The sequence below is a fragment of the Thermobia domestica genome, chromosome 2 (assembly GCF_964235325.1).
Source record: "Thermobia domestica chromosome 2, izTheDome1.hap1.1, whole genome shotgun sequence".
Taxonomy (NCBI): Eukaryota; Metazoa; Arthropoda; class Insecta; order Zygentoma; family Lepismatidae; genus Thermobia; species Thermobia domestica.
In genome coordinates, this window is record NC_137455.1 from 6,711,529 (window position 1) to 6,735,124 (window position 23,596).

Genomic DNA, 23,596 nt, shown 5'->3' on the forward strand with positions numbered 1-23,596 from the left:
AGGCAGTTGGCGCGAATTGAAACACGTACTGTAATTTAAATGAAGTCGATAAATCGGCGGACACATCTAATTTTGCTGAACGAGTGAGTCATCATGCCACCAAAAACTAGCGGAAAGGCTGCAAAGAAGGCTGGTAAAGCCCAAAAGAATATCTCCAAGGGAGATAAGAAGAAGAAGAGGAGGAGGAAGGAGAGCTATGCCATTTACATCTACAAAGTTTTGAAGCAAGTGCATCCTGACACTGGCATATCTAGCAAAGCTATGAGTATCATGAACAGCTTTGTTAATGACATCTTCGAGCGTATTGCTGCTGAAGCTTCTCGTTTGGCCCATTACAATAAGCGGTCAACTATCACCAGCCGGGAAATCCAAACAGCTGTGCGCCTTCTTTTGCCTGGTGAACTTGCCAAGCACGCTGTAAGTGAGGGTACGAAGGCTGTTACCAAGTACACAAGCTCTAAGTAAAAATCTTCTTCAAGATTTTTCATTTCAAACGGTCCTTGTCAGGACCAACACATTATTCGAAAGAGTTAAATCACGAAATTTGCTTCATTCTGTTATGTAGAAACACCTTGAAATCCAATTTCTATATGCTGTTAGTAAAAAAGTAAAGCACATAGCGGAGATGTGTCGTGCTTGTATACGAAAGGCATTTACTCGCCGGAGATCTACACTTAGTCATAATAATTTACTTTTAAAAAGTGGTAATACATTCCGTGTTAAGTATAGTAGTAGGTGCACACGGATCGGAAATCAGGTTATTTTAATGTGCCGTGCAAATAAACAGGCTGTTAGTGTAAGAAATAGTGGGTATAACGCTTAGAATATCGATTAATCGCTATGAAATAATGTTGATAAATTATCTCTTGAAAGTACTATAAAATTAATGTTTCTAGTATTTTCGTACTTGAAGGATAATGAAATTTGAAAAAGAGATGCCAACAGCACCTGGTGTTCCCAGGCGGTCACCCATCCAAGTACTGACCAGGCCCGATGCTGCTTGACTTCGGTGATCGGACGAGAACCGGTATATTCAGCATGGTATGGCCGTTGGCAACTACCTTTTCTTCAATGTCCTGTTAAGGAAGTATGTTTTAAGTAAGAATTGACATTATTAACTATAAAGGCAAGCATATTAACGTCGTTAACATTACTTGGAATATACTAATATTCGAATAAATATTTGAATGTTCGAATGATGAGTGATTCGGATGTTCATAGTGCCACTATGTCCTATCGAGTTTACTATCACGAACCACGTATGAAATTGTATATAAATAAATAAAAATAAATCCTTTATTAAGTATTGATTACAGGAAAAAGGCAAACTTACATTCTTTAATGTACACAATGAAATGTATGAAAGATATTTTTAAGATATGTTTCACTTACCCTTTATAAACGCAAGGTAGTTTTCAGTGTAGCATCCTCTTCAGCTGCGAGATAACGTAAGGCAGATGATCATTCAGTCGTGAAGCACTAAAATGTAATATACATTTTAACTATTATCGATAAGAATTATTTACTGCAGGGATGCAAATAAAGTGAGGCAAATTAGTAAATAAAAACCGATACTGTAACTGATAATGTAATTACGTATCTGTATTAGTTGTATATACAGTAATCGCACGATTATCCGCGGAGTTGGATGTTGGCATAATCGCGCATAATCAGCAGTATGAGCAGAAAAGGGAAATGAAATGAAATCTTTAGATTTACGTCGCATACTTATACCGGTTACGCTAAAGGAGACGGTGATGATGAGTACTGAATGAAGAAAGTGGGAGGAAACGGGAGAAACCCGAGAAAACCCATGAGCACGGTCTTTATGCACGACAAAGTTCACACGGCACGAGCTGGGATTGAACCAGGGACCCCAAGCACCGGAGGCCAAAAAAGGGACAAAAAGTCTTTCGTGCAACTTTCGTTTTCGGTAAAAAGTTTACACATAATTTAGAAAGAGTAGTTTTCTGGTCTTTTTATTTCACAAGTTGGTTCATGTCTATATTTTTTACATGCATAAAAAATTTTTCAACTCCCTTGCTTAGTTCCTGTTAAAGACCTCTACCTCTGATTGTATTTTTTGCACATATTCTTATTGTTTTCAGACAACATTTCTAAGAGCGTAATTTATCGTCAGCAAGAAAAGAAAAGGAAAGCCTCGGATAGTGGAATGTGTACTGTATATATATATATATATATATATATATATATATATATATATATATATATATATATATTATATATATATATATATATATATATACGTATTAGTATATAGTTTTATTTTATACGTCTCCTATTATTACACAATGTGCAGATATTGTGAAAGCGCAAGTAAATATGTATAACTCCCCGTTCTGCACTTAATAACTTGAAAGAAGTTCGGGGAAGGTAGTGTAACAGAAAGTGCAAACAGAAATGAGGGTTTACAGGCATTTAATATTATTCCGTAGTAGTATGATTTTTTGTAAAATATATATATATATATATATATATATATATATATATATATATTATATATATATATATATATATATATATATATATATATATATATATAAACATACATATTCAATGATATAGTAAGAGGTTAGCAGCACTGATAGAACTGCAGAAAGTACAAAACCGTTAATAAGAAAGAGAGAGAGATGGTGGCCGCTTTTGTGCTTTCATTGGCTAATTCCGAATTGCGCGCGAATACGTACGAGATTTCTTTCTTTTTCCTCTTCGCAGCCCAGATGTTGCCAATTAGAAGTTTTTAGTACTACATTTGTATGAAAATGTTGCCTTTAAGAAATGTGGTTTGCATACGGAGAAAAGAGCAAAATGAATATTTATCTTAGTGGGCATGAAAAAAGACGAAACATTTTGCAAGATGGACACACGAACTTCCTTAATGCAGGCGTTCAGTACATTATTGTAAAGAAAAAAACACTAAAAAGAATTACTTCAATATCCCTAGCAACATTCAACAATTCATAGAGAAAAATCTTTATTTTGAGAACAATGGAAAACTATGTAATTGTAGATAACTACTAAATTTAATGATTAAGGAAAACGTTTAGGCCCGGCCCTTCAGAAAGAAAGTGCACAGAATTTTCTCTCATGGAAGCAATTGCAAAATCAACATTTTGTTTGCAGTTATAATTAGAGGATCTATATACAGGGTGTTCGAAAAAGAATGTATCCTCTTGAAAGAAAATATTCTCTGGGCCCCTAATCCTTTATATACCGAAAGGAAGTTTGTATAGCATTTTTTCTTACCTTCGTTAGAAGAATTGAAAGTGACTACTATCGTGACACGGGAGATATTTGATCGATAGTCGAATTACTCCCATGCTCGAATGAACACGTCTCTTGTAAGGAGAGGAAAGGCTTCTGTGATCCGCTATCGCAGCTGTGTCATATCTGCAGAGAATGTTAGGACACAAACGTGATCTTTGAGAGCCTCGTGAAAAGAAGTCGCATAGTATCATGTGTGGAGACATCGGGGCCATCTGAAGAACGCTTCATCATTAGGACCAAGGGCGAGTTACGAAACACTCTGGGATATATTTATTAACATAACTTCTCGTCATTCTGCAAGTGTGGTGGAGCTCCATCCTATTGGAAAAGGAAACCTCGGGAGCCCTCTTCATGTGTAGGTATCGTTCACATCTGAAGCATGTGAAGATAGATTACTGTACTATCGTGTACCTAAAATCATTTTCTACGAATACGAACATGTCTACACTGAAGGCAGTGCAGCTCTTTTTCTCTTTTTTTTTTGGTCATGTATTGTAACGCGGGGCAATGCACACAATAACATGTAATGTTGTGTATCATCATAAAGGGCCAGGGCGATGATTGGATCTTGATGGACGTGGAGAACTGATAGGTGATGTGAGTGGTATTGTGATCTATGGTTGTATGTTTACTGATGAATGCATAAGGAGAGGTGAAGGGGTTGCCTTTTTTTTTATGTCGATCGGCAGGGAAGCGATTGGGAAACTTTTGACTTTGTTTTTCAACCGAATATATTGATTGAATAGGTCGCCGACAATTTTACGGGGCGTCACGTCGTTGCCTTTTTCATGTCGATCGCGAGCGAAGCGAGCGTTTTTTTTTTTTTTTTTTTTTACCGACAATATGTATTGAATCGGTTGCCAACACCTTTAGGGGCGCGTCACGTCCTTCTTTCTGTGCTGATCGCGAGCGAAGCGAGCGCGAAATTTTTGACTTTTTTTTTTTTTTTTTTTACCCACAATATTTATTCAATCGGTCGCCAACACTTTTAGGGGTGCGTCACGTCCTCTTTTCTCTGCTGATCGCGAGCGAAGCGAGCGCGAAATTTTGACCTTTTTTTCTCTTTTTAATTCTTTTTTTTTTCTTTAAGAAAAAATATTGATTTCATAGGTCGCCAACATTTTTACGGGATGGAACATCGTTTATTTGTTTTTCCAACCGTCTTTCTGTCTTGAGCCCCCGCCAAGTTAACTTTATGGTGGACAAAAACTATGTGCGGTGGGTTACCGCGGGGTTCTCCCGTTTCCTCCCACTTTCTTCATTCCACCACCATTTCAATCATTTCTCATAATCAGCGCCTCTTTTAGCCTAAGCGGCATAACGTGGGACGTAAAACAAAGATTTCCTTTAGTTGCTTTCTGTCTTGATTACGAGCGCGAAATTTTTTACTTTTTTTTTCTTTCTTTTGATATTATTCATTTAATAGGACGGCAACACCTTTACGGGCCGCCGCGTCGTCGTTTACACTTCTTCAGCCCATATTCTTTCTGCTTGTTCGTTTTCCGGCATCTTGTTATCACCGCCCGCGGGAATGCCTATGTCTTTCATCGCTTTTTGAAGCAAATCTTTAATAAATATGCACTCTCACATTTCTACTAATATGCATACCACAGTGGATAGACTGTAACTAGGAAAGCAGAAGCCTGCATATCATATTATTTAACAGTTGAAAGTGAACTGCCATTTTAAGTTTGATTTTGATCAGATGAGTGCAGTTCAACTCGTCGACAATTGTGAAGATTCTCGAGGTTAGGGACCATCCATTTTGTGCTTTGTAATGAAAATGGCTGCAGCCAAACTTCTCTGATCTGAATGAAACTTGGCATGATGATACATCTTGACCTGCTCTACAAGTTTATTTAGTATTTTCCGTTGCGCAGGCTTTTGCTTCTCCAGGTTCTCCCATGGAACTGAGAAACGTATTCAGTCGAACTTCTGCGGTAAGTCAGTATATCATCCTGAGAAGTTTGATCGAGATAGCAGAGGTTCGACTATTCGTTTTTCAATTCCATGTGATATTACAACACGGTGAACTAAATTTATATAGAAACACTTTGATTTTGTTTTGTTTTTTGCTAGCATTAAACTGAGAAAATGTTATTGAATAGACAGAGAACACCACTCAAAGAAAAGTACATCATAAGAATATATATATGGTTGCTGTGGTTCTCGGTTTAATTTGCTAGTTAAGAAACTTGCTCTAAATAAGTACATCTTACAGGTGAAAAAACTAAGCCAGGCGATAGAATTAAATATAAAGTTATACACTTTTATTTTACGTTTACTAGTGTTGGGTTACTACTGTAAAATAAGTCAGTATATATGAAAGATAACTGTATTAGGTACTATTTTCCACCGGCGGTGTATTCTTGCATAGTGTACTTAATGTTTACAAGCGGGGCGCTACTAGTATGGATGCATGACAAGTGCTATTGAAACTCGAAAACTAACTGGTTTCCACTACCCTTGCTTATACGTATACCCGCGTCGCCTTCGCTCCTGTTCACTTTGGACGCACATTCTTGCTATCGCTCAGGCCCCCAGCTTTCTCCTGTTTTGGCTCCCTTAAATAGTATTCGTGCTTTTTATTGGCCACCTAGCACAGGCTGTTCTGTGTTTTTCGACAATAGTTTTTATGCATACATCCAAACGCCGTATTTACACGCAAATCATAAAAGAAATTGTACTTTTTCAACAATTGCTTATGATGCCCCCCTTGAATTTTAACTATGCCATGTGAGATATTTCCATATCGCCCAGCGCAAATCACTTGGGAAGGAATACGAAGGAAATTAGTAAAAGAATTCCAATTTTTGAAGGGGTTATGTTTAGTAAAAGAGGTTCACAGGCATGTAAAAAACATAAAATATACTGGAGAAATGGATGATGCAAGTACTTAACGTAACGTAACCAAATCTAACCTAAGCTAACCTGAACTAATCTAATGTTAGTAGGAATATGCCAAATTCATCAGTTTTTGGAAAATTATGCTGGACCTCTACACTAACATAATGTAACATATTAACCTAACCTACCCTAATGTGAACAGAAATTACCAAAATTGTAACATTTTTTTAGAAACATTACCCCTTCTACCTGGACCCCTTCTGCTAAACATTAGCCTTTTTACACAATTATTTCGAGTGGTGCGCCAAAAGTAAACGTGCACGAAAATAATAACAGATAAACAGTAATTCAATGTTGTAAAGAGGTTCAATATGGGTCTAATCCGGGACCGCCATCTCCGAAAGATTAGCCGAAAATTCATTTGTTACACATTACATTTTTTCGTGATATAATGCATTTCACTGCAGGGTTTCCACATCCTGGGAAATCAGAGAAAGTCACAGAACGTAAATATGCATGTGTAACATTCATTTTTTCAATCTAACATTATTTTCTCTCTAGCAGCTGTACAAATTGGCATGTGAAGAGAATCACAATGATGCAGCATTCCCATGATGACAGTGGTGCAGTGTTGCTATTTCGTGCTAAGGGAGTGAGTTACTGTGTGTGTGTTTATTTGTGTGTGAAACAGAGAGGGGGGGTCATGTAAGAGCAGAAATCGATGTATGACTTGTCATCTTTATAGACACCGGTTTTAAGACAGAAAAACTGCTGAAAGCATTAGATAAAGATAAACTAACTTTCAGGCTTGACTGTCGACACTTTCTGCTGGGCACAGTCAAGAAGATTGTGGAAAGAAGCCCTCTGAAGTACAAACTAGTAAGTGCTCTCTCAGCTTTGGACCTCAGACTACAAAAGTACAATCCGGAACTTGCTCAGACTAGGATGAAACGCACCCTACAAACTCTGCATGAGCATAACAGAATATCTGATTTTGTAGCTGAGTAAGCAAAGTGTCAATGTACGTCTTTCTGTACTGAAATTCAGGGATCTCATGACTTCAGAGAATACGAAGAGAAGATGGGCAGCATCAGGTTAGATGACTTCTTTGTAAAGGTAATGTACAAAAAACAAGAATATTCTGATTTTTGGAATGATGTAAAAATGTTTCATTTTCTTCCCACTGCAATGTCTCAGTGGAGGGCGGGTTCTTAGTCAATAAGACACTTATTGTAGAAAACCAAATCGAAGATTCTCTGGTAGCACAGAGGCGGGTGCATGATGCAATTATGTATTATGGAGGTATAGAATCTGTTCTTGTTTATCGAAGAATGCTTCTCTGAGTTCGTTCAGCTCGGAGACGCTGTAATGAATACCTTAAAAGGAAACGAATCAATAGTGCAGAGGAAAGTAAAATCAAAGGTGAAAAAAATAAAACTAAGTGGTGAAGTTAAGAAATCGGAAGCAAAGAAGAAATAAATCCGAATAATTATGTTACAAAGAAAAACAACTCGCTCTCGATGCATAAATTCAAGAACTGAAAGCAAAACAAAATTTTGTTTAAAAAATGCAAGTTTGAGGATTAACATGTCCCAGAGTTACTAATTTTACGACTGATAGTGAGCCACGGTGGCCCAGTGGTAGAGCGTTCACCTCTGGTTTATAGGGTCCTTGTTTCGATCCCAACTCGCGCCATCAGACTTTATGGTGGACAAACAGCATGTGCGTGGGATTCCTCAGGGTTCTCCCGTTTCCTCCCACTTTCTTATCCCACCATTTCATTCATTTCTCATCACAGCAGTCTCGTTTAGCCTAGACGGCATAACCACGGAACGTAAAACATAAAGATTTCATTTCATTTTAGGACTGATAGTAATAGGTCTCAGGGAGAGTTGGCAATATATTCTTGACTGGATGCTATATTGCTTTTTATTGTTTTTTCAAGCAAAATAAGGACATATTTTTGGAGCTGGGGGGCCCGAATATTTTGCTTAAATTTCGCGTTTCCTTGCTTTATTTTCTATTTTTTGATAGTTTAGGTAAGTTAGGTTAAAAATGAAATCTTTACGTTTTACGTCCCACGGTTATGCCGGTTAGGCTAAAGGAGACGGTGATGATGAGAGATGAGTGAAATGGTGGAATGAAGAAAGTGGGAGGAAACGGGAGAACCCCGAGAAAACCCACGAGCACGGTGTTTGTCCACCACAAAGTCCACACGGCGCGAGCTGGGATCGAACCAGGGACCCCAAGCACCGGATGTGAACGCTCTACCACTGAGCCACCGCGCCCCCTAAGTTAGGTTAATTTACTTTAGGTTGTTAGGATATTTGTATTTGAGGACCCAGAATTCTTTGCTTAAAATTCGTACTTTCTTCCTATATTTTCTGCGTTTTTGATGGTTTAGGTTAGGTTCGCTTGTGTTATATTAGCGCTTGTTATTACACTTACGTAACATCAACACATTTCTCCTGTAAACATGATGATTTTACCTGATTTTGGCCTCAGTTCCAAAATTATCCCCAAAAATTCTAATTTGCAATGTCAAGTATGAAGTACTGTATCATACATATATTATTATATACTTACATGATAAATTTTGTGTAAATAACAATATTCAAACTGAACATAACAAATATGTTAATGGTATTCAAAGATGTGTGTTGGACGGCTATGGGAATGAAGGAGGCCGTTAAAAAAGTATATAACAGAACTTATCCCATATCTTCCCATCTATATTCAAGAATTTATGTAAGGGAAAACAATAATTTGTGTCAGAGAAATCGATCTTCACTTCTTTGTGGGAACCCTGCACTCGCAAGGTTCTAGAACACAGATCCCCTTCCATTGAGCTGTAATAAATACAGAAAATAAACATGCCTTGCGGGACTCTAACCTACCTACACTCGCTAAGGCTCGCTCAGCAATATGTGAATTAAACTTCGGTACAGAAAGGAACCAAACTAGCTACTAACCTATATGGGAGGACCTGTGGGTCACCGATCTATGTTCTACAACCTTCTAACACTCGCTGATGCTCGTTCGGCAATACTATGTACTGATAGGATATCACTGCTTTGCCCAAAGTAGAGTTACCCATTCCACTTATGAATATTTTTAAAAAACTTGAACCGTCTCCTGAATTTTAACCAAAGTGTGTTAGACAAGCATTATAAACTCAGCTAATACCGTAAATGTAATGTTTAACTTTGCTTGAAGAATGATTGCTTTACAAACCCTTCTTTAGGCGTGTACAACTACCGTTTTACGAACCTGGAAATCCAGTTTTCTCCATGAATTCTTTGCTGATGATTCCACAATCCTCGACATTCGGCCATACTATATGCTCATTTGCTCTGCGGCAGATTGCATTCACAACTTGATCGACACACAGCCATACTGTACTTTCACAAACAGCAAACTTTGATGATATATCTCGAGCTGACAATTCATGTGATAGGTAAGTAATTGCTACTTGAATCCTCTTTCGAAAGTCAATTGGCTTTTGTCCCTTATAATATGGCTTCGCAAGAATATCATCTTTTCCTAACCATTCAACTAACTCGTGGAAAGTTTCGTGCGTCATATGAAACAACTTTTTAAACTCAACATTACTGCATACGTTAACCCAAGTATCTGAGGATAGAGATTCTGTAAATTGAACTTTTCTTTTTATGAAGACATCCAATATACAGCTCTGTAGATACCTAATTACCTTTCGTCTTCTACGAAGTACCTGAAGACACAATAAACTAGCATCACTATCTAATTCATTCAAAGCTATTATAAAATTAAGTAGATCTCGTCTTCTAATCGGAGGCATTTTTTTTAAATTCCAACACTTCAACCATAAACAAAAGTTACTCACAGACGCTTTTCTCGATTCAACTGTCTTAAACCGTTACTGGTCAAATAGATAGGTGCACTATCTCGTTAGTTGCGTGTGCTAAGAATGCAAAATTGTCAAATGTGTACCTCAGACGGAGGATTTAGGATTCAGGAACAAAATTAAATAAAATACAGGACACAATTGGGAAGAAATGACGCAATCGGGAAAAAGGTCAAAGTCAGGAAAAGGTCAAAATCGGGCAAGAAGTTCAGACAGTGAAAGAGGGCTGAAAGCCAATTTGCACAGGACAAAAAGTTAGAGGAAAGTGTAAAATGAAAAAGAAAGATAATAAAAAAGAAGGGGATGCACAAGAATCTAATAAAATAGAGGATCTGTCCGTACAACAAAATCTTGAAGCCATACGTTAAAGTTTCCGCCACCCCTACTCTGCCCATTCCGCCCAATAGGATCGCAATGTTTGAGCCAACAATCATGGCGGAAACGAAAGTAGCCAATCAGACTATGGTAGAAACGAGAGTAGCCAATCAGACGTGCCGGTGCTCGGTTGTTTATTGGTTTCATCGATTTAATGAGATGAAGATACATATTAGCAGATCCTCTATTTATAACAACCCTGGGGATGTATGTACAGGTACGTGTAAGTGTAGTGTAGGTATATAGGAATACCAACTTAACACCGAAGGGAAGATACAAACATGTTGTTGAAAACAAAAGCAGGGTGGCATTGATCAAAAACTAAATACTCAAATCTCAAACATCCCTTTCGTAATAATGTTTAATACTTATTTTAAAAAGTTTATTATCAATCCTGATGATAGCAAACACACCGTACAATAAAAAGTACATACTCCAACAATTTCTAGAACTCAATACCAATTCTAAATTACTAATTTATATTTTAATCCTTTTTTATATCATCAAAAAATATGTCCAATATATGCAAATTATTAATCTTTCTATTATTCCATTTCTTGTTGACTTCACATATAGTCAATATCAGACATTATTAACCTCGCATGCTAAGTATCCAGCTTTTCACATTGCTTTTGTTATCAGAAGCCAACAAAACAGGAAACACCACTCAGCAGTTCGCATACGTTAAAATGGAAAACGACCGGAAAATCATACCTCACATAATTAGCTCTGGCTCTCAAATTTTGCTCTTCAGTCAAAATATAAAATCAGTTTCGGGATCAAGGAGAATCAATTAAGCGGAAAAGCAAAGAAAAACACATTTATTATTACACACATTTATTCAATTTAATTTACAATTTAAATATTCCTATTTCTAATCATGCTCTAATGAAAACATAACTACAGGCTTTCTATTAATCCATTTCTTGTTGACTTCATATATAGTCAATATCAGACATTATTTACCTCGCATGTCAAGTATCCAGCTTTTCACATTGCTTTTGTTATCAGAAGCCAACAAAACAGGAAACCCCACTCAGCAGTCCGCATACGTTAAAATGGAAAACGACCGGAAAATCATACCTCACATACTTAGCTCTGGCTCTCAAATTTTGCTCTTCAGTCAAAATATAATATCATTTTCGGTATCAAGGAGAATCAATCAAGCGGAAAAGCAATGAAAAACACATTTATTATTACACATATTTATTCAATTTAATTTCAAATTTAAATATTCCAATTTTTAATCATGCTCTAATGAAAATATAACTACAGGAATTCTATTAATCCATTTCTTGTTGACTTCACATATAGTCAATATCAGACATTATTAACCTCGCATGCTAAGTATCCAGCTTTGCACATTGCATTTGTTATCAGAAGCCAACAAAAGAGGAAACCACACTCAGCAGTCCGCATACGTTAAAATGGAAAACGACCGAAAAATCATACCTCACATAATTAGCTCTGGCTCTCAAATTTTTCTCTTCAGTCCAAATATAAAATCAGTTTCGGTATCAAGGAGAATTAATCAAGTGGAAAAGCAAAGAAAAACACATTTATTATTACACATATTTATTCAATTTAATTTCAAATTTAAATATTCCAATTTTTAATCATGCTGTAATGAAAATATAACTACAGGCTTTCTATTATTCTATTTCTTGTTGACTTCACATATAGTCAATATCAGACATTATTTACCTCGCATGCTAAGTATCCAGCTTTTCACATTGCTTTTGTTATCAGAAGCCAACAAAAGAGGAAACCACACTCAGCAGTCCGCATACGTTAAAATGGAAAACGACCGAAAAATCATACCTCACATAATTAGCTCTGGCTCTCAAATTTTTCTCTTCAGTCCAAATATAAAATCAGTTTCGGTATCAAGGAGAATTAATCAAGTGGAAAAGCAAAGAAAAACACATTTATTATTACACATATTTATTCAATTTAATTTCAAATTTAAATATTCCAATTTTTAATCATGCTGTAATGAAAATATAACTACAAGCTTTCTATTATGCTATTTCTTGTTGACTTCACATATAGTCAATATCAGACATTATTTACCTCGCATGCTAAGTATCCAGCTTTTCACATTGCTTTTGTTATCAGAAGCCAACAAAATAGGAAACCACACTCAGCAGTCCGCATACGTTAAAATGGAAAACGACCGAAAAATCATACCTCACATAATTAGCTCTGGCTCTCAAATTTTTCTCTTCAGTCCAAATATAAAATCAGTTTCGGTATCAAGGAGAATTAATGAAGTGAAAAAGCAAAGAAAAACACATTTCTTATTACACATATTTATTCAATTTAATTTCAAATTTAAATATTCCAATTTTTAATCATGCTGTAATGAAAATATAACTACAGGCTTTCTATTAATCCATGTCTTGTTGACTTCACATATAGTCAATATCAGACATTATTTACCTCGCATGCTAAGTATCCAGCTTTTCACATTGCTTTTGTTATCAGAAGCCAACAAAACAGGAAACCACACTCAGCAGTCCGCATACGTTAAAATAAAAAACGACCGGAAAATCATACCTCACATAATTAGCTCTGGCTCTCAAATTTTTCTCTTCAGTCCAAATATAAAATCAGTTTCGGTATCAAGGAGAATCAATCAAGTGGAAAAGCAAAGAAAAACACAATTATTATTACACACATTTATTCAATTTAATTTAAAAATTAAATATTCCTATTTTTAATCATGCTCTAATTAAAACATAAACTACAGGCTTTCTATTAATCCATTTCTTGTTCACTTCACATATAGTCAATATCAGACATTATTTACTTCGCATGCCAAGTATCCAGCTTTTCACATTGATTTTGTTTCCAGAAGCCAACAAAACAGGCAACCCCACTCAGCAGTCCGCATACGTTAAAATGGAAAACGAAAGGAAAATCATACCTCACATAATTAGCTCTGGCTCTCAGATTTTGCTCTTCAGTCAAAATATAATATCATTTTCGGTATCAAGGAGAATCAATCAAGCGGAAAAGCAATGAAAAACACATTTATTATTTCACATATTTATTCAATTTAATTTCAAATTTAAATATTCCAATTTTTAATCATGCTCTAATGAAAACATAACTACAGGCTTTCTGTTAATCCATTTCTTGTTGATTTCATATATAGTCAATATCAGACATTATTAACCTCGCATGCTAAGTATCCAGCTTTTCACATTGCTTTTGTTATCAGAAGCCAACAAAACAGGAAACCACACTCAGCAGTCCGCATACGTTAAAATAGAAAACGACCGAAAAATCATACCTCACATAATTAGCTCTGGCTCTCAAATTTTTCTCTTCAGTCCAAATATAAAATCAGTTTCGGTATCAAGGAGAATCAATCAAATGGAAAAGCAAAGAAAAACACATTTATTATTCCACACATTTATTCAATTTAATTTCAAATTTAAATATTCCAATTTTTAATCATGCTCTAATGAAAGCATAACTACAGGCTTTCTATTAATCAATTTCTTGTTGACTTCACATATAGTCAATATCAGACATTATTAACCTCGCATGCCAAGTATCCAGCTTTTCACATTGCTTTTGTTCATGGGCGTCTCTGGCGGGGGGACAGGGGGGACGCCCCCCCATTATTTTGAATGACATAATCTAAAATTCCGCTGAGATACTAGCAGTTAGATCATTTCCTTTGATGTCCCCCCCAAATTTTACATGCCAGAGACGTCAATGCTTTTGTTATCAGAAGCCAACAAAACAGGAAACCCCACTCAGCAATCCGCATACGTTAAAATGAAAAACGACCGGAAAATCATACCTCACATAATTAGCTCTGGCTCTCAAATTTTCCTCTCCAGTCCAAATATAAAATCAGTTTCGGTATCAAGGAGAATCAATCAAGTGGAAAAGCAAAGAAAAACACATTTATTATTACACATATTCATTCAATTTAATTTAAAATTTAAATATTCCAATTTTTAATCATGCTGTAATGAAAATATAACTACAGGCTTTCTATTATTCCATTTCTTGTTGACTTCACCTATAGTCAATATCAGACATTATTTTATTTGTACTCCATGGAAGGTCTAAAATATTTCGGTGTGTTTTGAATCCCTCCTCCCCTTATACCATACGCGCATCTGTGCTGTGCTAATTTTGGGTTGCTCACATGTAATAAGTGCCGCTGTTTTTGTCCTCATTAATATTGAATTAGATCTTAGGTATTTTCTTTAATTATCTAAGTTAACTGTTATTGGCGCTAGTTTAGCTCTGGTTCGTAATACTGTAATTTGGTTTCAGTTAGTTGGTGGTTTTACATCATACATGCGCACGTAATTCACGTATTTCTCGTTAGGTGTCTTCTTTAGCAGCTGGCTTTTCACATGTGCGCATTGTATCCATCTACAGAGCTTAGTCTCTGTTTCGTCTTGTTTTTAACGTTTAATAATAGATGTAGCTACGGTGCCTGGCTATTGAGAAAAGTCCCTTTGCTAAGCATTTAATTATTTATACTATAACTTAAGTGAATACTAATTATTCTTTGCAGTTTAACGCTCACAATTACACCCTTTGGCATAACTGAGGGAATGACTGAAGCCAGTGAATCATGATGAGACAATTAGTGAAATGAAAATGCTTGATGAAACTGGAGTATCCCGAAAAATAGTAATTCTTGTATACACCTGTCTAAAAATTTTATCGTACCTTGATGTGCTAAATATTAAAGTTTATCTATTACCGATTTGAATCCCCTCAAGAGCCGACATTGTATTGTAGTATCCCTTTGACACATGGGTAGTGATTGTTATACTGCTTAAAATGACGTTCATTTGTGTTAAACTTTTATAATGATTTTTGCTTTCATTTGCTTCTAGAACATTACAACAATAGTTTTTGGTGGTTTTAATTACCTAGGTACATCAAGCCGCAGTTACAGTTGACAGTGCGATTTTAGACGCATTATTATTCTATTGCTAATGTTATTCGATCTCTATTACACAATAGACTTTGTGTTTATCCAAATTTAAGAGTGTGTTTATTACAGTACATTTCTCTCATTTTGCTACAGTCAATAGTTACTATTTATATAGTGTTTATTATTCTATTGCTATAGTATTCAATCCGTGTTCAGGATAGACGCTTATGCCAGGTGTTTTATATTGCTCCAGTTTCGCAGCAAATATGTTCACTATTTCTGAGTTATGAGAAAGTAAAAGAAAAAGGTTTTAAAAGAAAACGACTAAAGAAAAGAAAAATAATCGCTAAACATCACAGCCACTTCTTGACGATTTTGAAAGACATAACTCAACGTGGTAGTAGCATTCACGGACGGATTTTTCCCAGCGGGAGATGTGTTCGTTGACGTTGTTTGACTGCTGTTTTGTGGTTCACTGAAGAAAGGAACCGAACCTTTGTGTTTCTTAAATTGTACTTGAGAAAAGCGAAGGAACCCTACACAAGGTGCGTAATTGGACTACGGTTACTTATAACTCATATTATTTCGTGTATAGCGAAGGGTTATTATTATTATTATTATTATTATTATTATTATTATTATTATTATTATTATTATTATTATTATTATTATTATTATTATTATTTAATATTATTTAATATTATTCACAAAGGAAGCAAAGAAACAAGTTCTGACGCATTGAAACTCTTTAAAAGCCTTACTGATAACATAAAATAACAATATGAAGAAAAAGCTCCCTAATTTCCAAAATCAAAAACCTCAATTATAAAACTCTAAGTCATCTTCAACCTTGTGTTTATATATATGTCATCATCATTATCATAGGTATTCCGCCCTTATTGGCAGGTCACTTGCCGCAGCTGAGAACCTTCCATGCTACACGATTTTCCACTAACTTCTTCTTCTTCACGTATGAACTTTCTATTTATATGGTTCTGTGCATGTAGCGCCCGCAGACTTAGCGCCCAGTGTTTCTGGCTCACAGAAGGAATTTTATATTGATTTTATCTCACAATCAGGGATGTCCAGTTTATTTTACCATTCTTTCCACAGGTCGTTAATTCCTGTTATTTTCTTACATCCATGTTCCGTGTACTTAGCGTCCACTAAGTAAAACTGTTATGAAGAGGGACAGCGAGAGAGAGACAGAGAGACCAGCCAATAGCACTGATTATGACGCTTCAATGAATTATAACCTCCGGGGGAAAGGGTGAAACGCAGAAACGTAGTTTTATATATATATATATATATATATATATATATATATATATATATATATATATATATATATATATATATGTGTGTGTGTGTGTGTGTGTATGTATGTATGCATGTATGCATGTATGGAACTGTACTCCGTGGTTTGCAATGCTCTACAATATTTAAATGTACTATAAACTAAGGTTACATATTTAGCTTTTAATGTGAAAACTATGTAAAACAGACGTAATCTAGAATACCGCAATGAGGATAAGGCATACAAAAAACGGTGAACATATTCTCAGGACTGAGAACCTTGACAAAATGTAAACTGTCGAAACACCGGGATAAGAGTCTTCATGGAGGTCACGGTGGTTCAGTGGTAGAAACACTCACATTTGGTTCATAGGATCCCTGGTTTTATCCCATCTTGCGTCAAATGGGCTTTGTGGTCAGACGCTGCGTGCATCGATAAACTCGGAGTTCTCTCGTTTTCTCTCACTTTCTTCATTACACCATTTCATTCATTCTCACAATCACCGTCTCCTGTATCCTACTCCTATCTCCTTAATCGTGGAATGTAAAATCCAAAGATTTCATTTCATTTCAAGAGCTTCCAAACCGGAACTGTCCCGGTAAAAATCTGTCATATGGTAACTCTGACTATATAACAACATCGGGTTTGATACTAAAAAAGAAAAAAAGTCATATTATCATATGGTATTACACAGTTTCAGAAAAAAAAATCTAACAAGCTATCCGCATTAAGTTTGATACATATTTCACAGCTTTATGCGTAATATAAATCTATATAGTTAAGCAATTGATATCATACACTACAAGCACTGAAAAACAACGTAACGTTCTATAATAAAAAGAACGTTGCTTTACGAACCAATAAGTTAATCGCTCTACGAACCTTATTGTACACATTATGCCCTAAAGTTACAGCCTTATGCAGTAATCAATTCCAATCAGATATTGAACGAGTATGGTGTTTCTTTGAGAATAATCCATCACTAAGTTGAACAAGCGCCTTTGAAGGCTAGTCGTCTTCCATTTTACCCTCTTCTTCGGTAATTCATATCGCTGCTCTTGTTCGATGCAGTTGAAACCATGGCCTCATCCTTTTGTAATGTCCATCCACAAGGAAGGATGGACAGGGTCAACCTTTTGGAATTTCAAATTCGAAGCTTCTATCAATTTACTCGTTCGTGTCTCTTTCTGTAATTTTGCTATATGAACGGGTATGTTGCAAGGAAACAAAATAGGCTAGCAAAGAAATTGAATCGTAAGATCACCGTAAGATGAAAGTCGCATACTCCAGATACTACCTGATGCGTAATGTTGATCAAAATAAATTAGGAATTCTTCAGTTTCTTCTGGTACGATTTGCTGTAAGTAATCCATCACTTCTGACCCTTGTCAGAGAGAAGGAAAACAAATCCGTCCACCATTCCATAGAAATCGAACTTTCTCATTCTCCCTGTAAAAATTCGCCAATCCCAAGTGCTGCAGTATGTACTTCGTGTTCGTGTGACTTGTCTGGAACGCTTTGGCTTACGACTTCCCTCACTAGCCACGTCTGGTTGTGAGTTTAATTTACATATTCCTATATATGTTTGTTTTATCCCTCCTCGCTGGTCTATTGGCAAGAACGCAAGCCTTTGGCGTATGAGGTTCAAGATTCGATTCCTGGTGGGAGAGCATTGAATGACCAAAGTGGTTCGAATTCCACTATAATCAGTAAATTCAAGTCTTCTTTAGCCTACCTGGCAAAACCATGGGACATAAAACTAAATACAAACCTATTTATTTATTTATTATTTTTATTTATTATTATTATTATTATTATTATTATTATTATTATTATTATTATTATTATTATTATTATTATTATTATTATTATTATTATTTATTTATTTATTTATTTTATTTTTTATTTTTAATTTTTGCAAAAGGGAGTTTTTATTATGAAGTAAAACACAATTCAGAAGTATAATATTGAAATTTGCAAGAAGAAAACTTATTTCTGCGTAACAAAATTTAAAAATTAATTAGTCACAGGTAATTGTTTTAGAATTCTCCATGTCTTTTTAGGTACTTTTCACTACACTAATTAGCACTTTGATAAGTCGTGATGAAATGTAAACATAGTTTCGTTGCAATTCTCCATGTCCAGTAGGCATTTTTGACGTACTGTTATTAGCGCTTTTGATATTTCGAGATCAAAGGTTTGAAGGGGTCTGTGTCCCACCCAACCATTTTTCCCAGGAAAATACGAAACACATATTCCATCTTTTAACGTTTATAATATCTGTGCACAATTTCATTCACTCCGGCTAACTTCTTCTTGTCTTTCGGACCTCAAATTTCTCCAAATTTTGGGTGGAGGCTTTTACCCTTAAAACAGTTTTCCCCAGAAAAGAAAAAAAAACACGTATTCGTTTATTTCATGTGTAATATCTACCTGCCAAATTTTATCAAAGTCGGAGTGTTACACTTCGAAAATGTTACATGTCAGTACATTCATGTAGCTTGCATTTGCGGCAGAAAGTTCTTGTTTTGTGCCCTCTTTGCTGGAGAGAATTTCTTAGACTGTTCCTCTTCAGTATGCAGGGAAGCTTCCATTCTCCGTGATTTTTTCTCAACGTTGGCGAACTGCTAACCAGACGAAATGAAGAATTTACGGCATTTCAAACTTTTTAATGTCTGTTTCTCGTTTGAAATTATGCTTTGATGACACAATACCATAAGTGTTGAGTCCACTTACATCAGTTATGTAAAATACTGTCATAGGCCATTTTGTTCATTGTTTTGTAATCTAACAGCGAGCCATATGATTGTTAGTGGGATCGTGTGATTTTGTTGTTGTAATATATGATAACTTTGAGTTTTTCCTCCGCTCTAGAAGTGACCACTTCAGGATAGTTGTGCATTGTGTTTTGCAATGGGTGATCTTACTGGGTATATATTGTCAAAAGAGACGCACCCAAAAAATGAGAAATTGTTCGTCTACAGTCATATTATATGTAAGAATAAAATTATATTGCAGAGTGTGTGAAGAATCTGCAACTTCACAAATTAGGAACAGTTCATCATCAGGTATTCTAATAGCGCCGATGTTGTCATCAAAACATAAGGCAGCCCATGTAGGATCGCTTTTTTCCGGAGTTTTGCTTTTTGCATTAGCACGTGCTTTTGCAATAGCTATAGGTGCTACGCTTCAAACTTCTAACCAATCCTCTGGATAAGAAAACTACTCAACGTCTCATTTCAATATCGGTACCTGAACAAGAAACTTCAGTTGCATTTGTATATAAGTCTGCTAATATCTTATCGTCTGTCGGGAATCAATTTCTTCATTGTTTATTGATTTACCAAAAATATTCCTCCTCTACCATCAATAGTGACGTGTATTGTTAGTGATCTGTTTGTCTACCACGTGCAATGATCAAAACACACTAACAATAAACAAAACTTTACATACAATCAGTGGCAAAGCAAGGATTTCTATTCGGGGGGGGGGGGGTCAGTGTCCTACTCCGGAAAACTTTTTTGTTAATGTGGAGACTGAAAGCACAAATTTACATTTTATTCTAGCAACTTTTTAAAATTTTGGTTCTTGGGAGTTCATACCCCGGGAAACACCCCTGGATACGCAACTGCATACAATGAAAAAATTAATACAGTTTGATAGACAAAAGCAACTATTATGCTTCTGACAATGGGCTTATATAAGTGAATAAATAAAGAAAAGCTGCTACTAAAATAAGCAAAATTGCAAATAATTAAATCAATCAAACTAAATAATAACACATAAAGTTGCAATATGTTATATCTGACTTCATTGGGACAGTTAGAAGATTATCAGAACGTTCACTCCGCTACGAGCCACAATCTCAATCTATTCTGAATCTATCCTCATATTTCTTCATTAAGGCTCGAGTTTAATGGACCCACTCGGCACCCAATGCTATAAATTTTAAAAACTATCACTTAACTCACGGAAATGAAAAAAAAAAATACTTAAATAATATAATACAAGAACACAACCAGGGAAATGTCATAGAATTTCAATACTTACTAAGCCTTAGTAATTATTACAGAAAGTATGCGTACGAGTGCAATGGACCCACCTGGTAGTCCTAGGCAGTGGCGGCGGTTGGACGTTAAAAGTGGGTAGGCAAGACATGATCTGAATACAGTATTTGTATGTCAATGTTACTTTTCCTGGTTGCTTGTAACACTTTGTTAGACTAAAGGCTGTATAACTATTAGGAGGCTGTTATATAGACTAAAGGCTGTATAACTGTATAACTATCTTTTTCAGTTAAAATACCGTATATCTTGTTTCATATTTTGTTACGTAAATTGACAAGAGCAACACAAGATACTAACTCTTTGTACTCTTATACAACGAAGGTGTAAGAAGAGATCTGATTCCTTGCTCATGAAATCAAAAAATCATAAAATCATGCATCTTAAAATTCTGTCTGGAAAATTGTGTGATCAGATTAGGGACCTATTTAATAACAAATTTGCAAAACAAATAAAGAGAAAGGATAATATTAATCAAATAATCATAGTAATGGATAATAAGGCTTGTTCTGCAAAAGTTATATTGAAACTGGAAATTAATGAACAACTTATATTTTTAATTCCACGCATGTTATTATATGTGTTATTACTCTTAGAAAGACAGTGAATACTACAAGCATATGCTACGACATTCAAAGAAATATTTTTGCAGCTTCCCGAAACATGTTCGTTGCCATTAGATACAGTTTTCATTTTCTTGGAATACATGAAAACTCAACAATACTTAGTCACTCCACATTCCAGGTATACAAAATACTCCTAAAACCTAGAATTATGTTGAATTTACTAAATTTAATTGTATAACAAAACTGTATATGTACACCCCTACACTCGTATATTACACTGCAAAATTATATATTCCTTACTGAGCTCCTTCGTGGCTAAGCGGTTAACGTACGCACCTTTGACGTGGGAGACCTGGGTTCAATTCGCGGAGGGAGCTCACGTGGTTCGGACTCTACGTTAATCATTAAGTTCACGTCTCATATAGCTTCGCTGCTGAACAGGATGTTAAACTGAAAAAAATCAAATCAAAATATTCCTTACTATAAGAAAGAAGAAAAGAACTGTCAATTTTTCAAGAAAAGAGCTGTTTTAGGAACTGTCAATTTTTGTGCAATTAAAGAATAACTTGTGAAGGACTTCTTTTCTTGCGAAATGATATCTCAATTAGATCCATAGCGGCTTACTAACATATCGAGCCCTTGTAAGATGAAATGAAAGTACGCTCGAATTGTCTCGCTCCAAGAGCTTAATTTTTGGGCCATTTTTAGTGGCATTTTTAAAACGCAATTTCTGTAGCTTTCTTAACTTCACGGAAAGATAACCAATACGTACTCATGGAACGACAAATATTTTATGGCACCATTTGTATTCTATGAACCAATAATACATACAAAACTTTATATTTCCAAATGAAACTATATACATTTATGGGTCATTTCAAAAAGTGGAGGGGCAACCTTTGCCCCCCCTAATCGCCGCCCGTGGTCCTAGGGTTAAAAGTGTATCCTTGTATGGATATTTAGATAGAGGAAATACTAGTTCTTGCCGAATTTCTTTAACTACTTACGATATGTTCCATAATTTTTAAACTAGGGTTTAAAATGTGATTGATTGCGTTTAGGGCGGCTTATAACACTTGACACATGTTCATTAGAACGTTTTATTTTCATTTGATATAAAGAATTACCCAGCAAATTTTGACATTTGAAGTTTTTGACACCCTGTATTTACGATAGGAAATGAAGTTATGCAATGTGCATAAATAATTGCTGTTTTCCATGCAGTAGTATTTGCATTAAGGTGCGTGTAATTATTATTATTTAAAACTATATAAATTTTAAAATAACGCTGGCACATGAATTCACATCCATATATGAAAATCACATAGGTGATATGGTAATGCTCTTAAGTCGTAATTAAATTTTACGTAATTACAGATGTACATGAAAAGTCAGAGTGTTAGACCTGACGGTAATAAACAGAAGAGGAAGAAAAGAACACATTTCTTTCAACTTGCCTAAGGGGTTTTAAAAGTGACATGACAATTGTGCAGGAAGTTTTTGTCCTTTTGTCGTCAAAAGAGAGGGGATGGGATAGATGATTTGAATACGAAACTACATTTATACATATAAACTAGTTCTCTCTTTGGTCAACCCTAGCACACTGATAAGCATCAAATATTTTCTGGGCGCTAAGTATACGATATTATATGTGGGCGCTAAATCTACGGGCGCTAAGTGCACTCCACGATTTATATATCGTCGATTAATTGTTGCCTATTTTGTTCTCTCCCGCTCTTTCCTGCCACCATACCCTCTAGCACGTCCCTCATGATACAGTTAACTTTAAAACCTTTAACGGAAATTTTTGTGAGTTCTGTTCAATTTCCCTAGGTAGTTTTTATTATATGCTAATTCCAGAAATGATTCTCCGAGTAAATTTATTCTTTATTGACAGATACTAGGCGCATTCTTTTTATTTGTAAATTTATATACTGTATGTACAGGTATATATATAAACCTCTCTAAAGCGGACAGCCGTGGGGAATAAAAAATTGTCCGCTATAGAGAGGTGTCCGCCTTAGGGAGGGTTCAATATTTTCTTACGTAAATGAGTAAACAAGTTAATGTGCAATTCGAAACAAATATTTTTTGCATGAGTCATATATTTACGAATGTTGCCAAAATGTTACTGCACCCGCATTATCCTTCGCCATCCAATACTCTACGTTCGAGGGATAACATGGAAATAAGATGTTAGAGTTCTCTGCACTTTACACTTATTACTTTACTACGTTTTCAGTATGTCGTTCTAATTTGTGGTTTGTTACAGTCCAGTAGTGTCTTTTTTGGGACAATATGCGTGCCCGTGGGCAAAAAATACCAAACTTGTCTTTTGCTTGGTTAGAGATTCCA

The 23,596-nt window shown here is 35.5% G+C and overlaps 1 non-coding gene across 1 annotated transcript; it reads right to left on the reverse strand.

The window, feature by feature from the left end:
* Positions 1-936: 936 nt before the first annotated feature.
* Positions 937-1,055, reverse strand: LOC145679909 (5S ribosomal RNA). Its single transcript, XR_014130613.1, has one exon. It is a non-coding gene; the product is annotated as a 5S ribosomal RNA (ribosomal RNA).
* Between the last annotated feature and the right edge of the window lie 22,541 nt (positions 1,056-23,596).